The 2,901-nt window shown below is 42.6% G+C and overlaps 1 pseudogene; it reads left to right on the top strand.

Moving 5' to 3' along the window:
• Positions 1-1,096, top strand: LOC144458599 (uncharacterized; annotated as a pseudogene).
• Positions 1,097-2,901: the final 1,805 nt, after the last annotated feature.

The raw sequence follows: 2,901 nt of genomic DNA, 5'->3' as shown, positions 1-2,901 counted from the left end.
ATGATTTAAGAGCTGCTTCAGTCACAGCGATATGTATGCACATACCGCTTCAGCCAAGACATTTGGAGCTCCTGTTTAACTCCATCAGGGCAGCAGGTAGGAATTCCCTGTTCATGTTTCAGTTATAATTAAGAGGGATGGGTCTAACATTTCCATCTCTCTCTCCCGCCCTCTCTCTCTCTCCACCCCCCTCTTTCTCCCTGTCTCTCCACATCTCCTTCTCTCTCTCCACCCCTCCCTCTTTCAACCTTTCTCTCTCCCTCTCTCCCTGTCTCTCCACCTCTCCTTCAACTCTCTCCACCCCCCCTCTCATATATGAGACACAACAATTTTATCTGGTGATAAAAACTGTAATGTCACTTGTGTCATTACATTAAAATTCAAGGTGGATGGAACAACAATCCAAGTCCAGTTCGATTCCAGAGCATCTTCTGCCATCTCATGGTCCGCTGTGGGGTTTCTTCAGGGAACACTGGCAACGTGACAGCACAAGATGGAACAGTCTCCTTGCCTATTGTGGACATGTCATCTGTGGTCACGGCAGATGACGCTGACACTGCCTCCTCTCCATTCGAGGATGTCTGTACTGTGATACTAGACCACAGTTACCTGCCAACGCGCTTTGGGGGTCTGACGGCCAATGCCCTGGTGTACATTGGAGGATTTGTTGTTCGGCAGGTGATGTGTGCCGAAACAGCTTGGTGTCGGATGCTGTCCCAGAATCATTGTCTGACAGTTACCACCTGTTGACCCTGAAGAACATTGGAGGTCTTGTGATTCCATCCATGGGTACTGTCATCGTGATCCGATTAGACAAACCACAAACATTTCATGAGTAGCTGGTCAATGCAGTCTTTCCCTTGTCAACCATATGGTCAGAGCCAACATAGGTTCTGAGGACGTGTTCAACCTTGGTGACCATATCATTGAAACACAGGACGGCATTGACAATCATCACTATTCCATCATGTCATTGGTGGTCAGCTACTTCCACAAGTTGAGGTAGCATCACATTGCCAAACTTCACACTCTGCAACTGCAAAGTGGTAGTTTGTGTAACAAGCTCACTAAAACTGTATTGTATCAAGGCCATTGACAATAGTGCACAGGCCAGATGTCATGTGCAGGGGGGAAAGGGGGGAAGGTCCTGAGGAGGATGAAGATGCTGTGTGGCTGCGCTCCATGGCTGGCTCCCTCAAACCATGAGTCCCTTTGTAAATAAATACACTGCTGAAGGCTAAAGATTTCCCAGTTTCTGTGTTGCCTTCCTGGGTCTCTCAGTCATACCATTACACCTAGCCTGCAGAGGTCCTGGTGCTGTCATGCTTTTTTTTGTCTTTTTTTTTTTTTTGTTCACATTTAAGATGTATGAAGAAAGTTTAATTTGAAGGGGAACCTTCCCTTTAACTATTCTATACCAGCCAAATATAGAGGATTTGAATTCTCTTATTTTAATATGAAAAGTAGGTTATGTGTGCAATGTGGATGCATAAAAATGGATGAATGAAAAAATTTCAGCGTACAATATGACATTGTTAGCATAATGGCAATAGTCTGCAGAAGCAAGGTTATGTTCGAGGGGTAGGCTTGTTTATTAATGAATTAATTAAATCCACTTACAATAATAGGCATATCTTCTAGAACTATTTATTTTACAATATATTAACACTATGGGAAAATCTACACACTGTATTGCACAACCAGTCAACCAGGGTTTCAACATGTTTATAATAAACCAAATTTCGTGAAAATTGGTTCAGAATTAAGTGGGTTACAGTAAGAGAAAGTTTGGTATATATAAAATAGAATAATAGAAAACCTTGAAGCATAATATACAATACAATATCAAAAGATCGACCAATCTATCTATCTATCTATCTATCTATGTATATATACAGTACAGGCCAAAAGTTTGGATACACCTTCTCATTCAATGCGTTTTCTTTATTTTCATGACTATTTACATTGTAGATTCTCACTGAAGGCATCAAAACTATGAATGAACACATGTGGAGTTATGTACTTAACAAAAAAAGATGAAATAACTGAAAACATGTTTTATATTCTAGTTTCTTCAAAATAGCCACCCTTTGCTCTGATTACTGCTTTGCACACTCTTGGCATTCTCTCCATGAGCTTCAAGAGGTAGTCACCTGAAATGGTTTTCCAACAGTCTTGAAGGAGTTCCCAGAGGTGTTTAGCACTTGTTGGCCCCTTTGCCTTCACTCTGCGGTCCAGCTCACTCCAAACCATCTCGATTGGGTTCAGGTCCGGTGACTGTGGAGGCCAGGTCATCTGCCGCAGCACTCCATCACTCTCCTTCTTGGTCAAATAGCCCTTACACAGCCTGGAGGTGTGTTTGGGGTCATTGTCCTGTTGAAAAATAAATGATGGTCCAACTAAACGCAAACCGGATGGGATGGCATGTCGCTGCAGGATGCTGTGGTAGCCATGCTGGTTCAGTGTGCCTTCAATTTGTATTGTATATATATATATATATATATATATATATATATATACACCCACAAACCATTTAACCCTGAGGACGGCTATGAGCTGAAACGCGTCTGTTCGACTGCTGCTGTGCAATCCGCTATATTAAAAAGTATTATACTTATTAGCGAGTGCTGTCGGGTTTTTCCGCTTTGCTGTAATTTTTGGACCAGCACCCAATTACATTTTAAGACTTTTGAGTGAGCATGCCAAGTTTGCGGAAGACTTATCTCCATACATGACAGTACTAGCCAGCCGGCCTTGACCTCCCCAAGATGGCGGCGACGTTGACGCATCGCTGAAACGGGCCGAAGCCATCAACGAGGTATCTACTGTATATGATATCTGGGGCATTCTACCGAATGTGTTAGGCCGGAAATATTTTGAAATTTTGTATGTTTTATTTCC

This window comes from Epinephelus lanceolatus, chromosome 18 (assembly GCF_041903045.1).
Source record: "Epinephelus lanceolatus isolate andai-2023 chromosome 18, ASM4190304v1, whole genome shotgun sequence".
NCBI classification, from domain to species: Eukaryota; Metazoa; Chordata; class Actinopteri; order Perciformes; family Serranidae; genus Epinephelus; species Epinephelus lanceolatus.
Note: the sequence above shows the minus strand (reverse complement) of the source record. Positions and strands in the feature narration are given on the sequence as shown.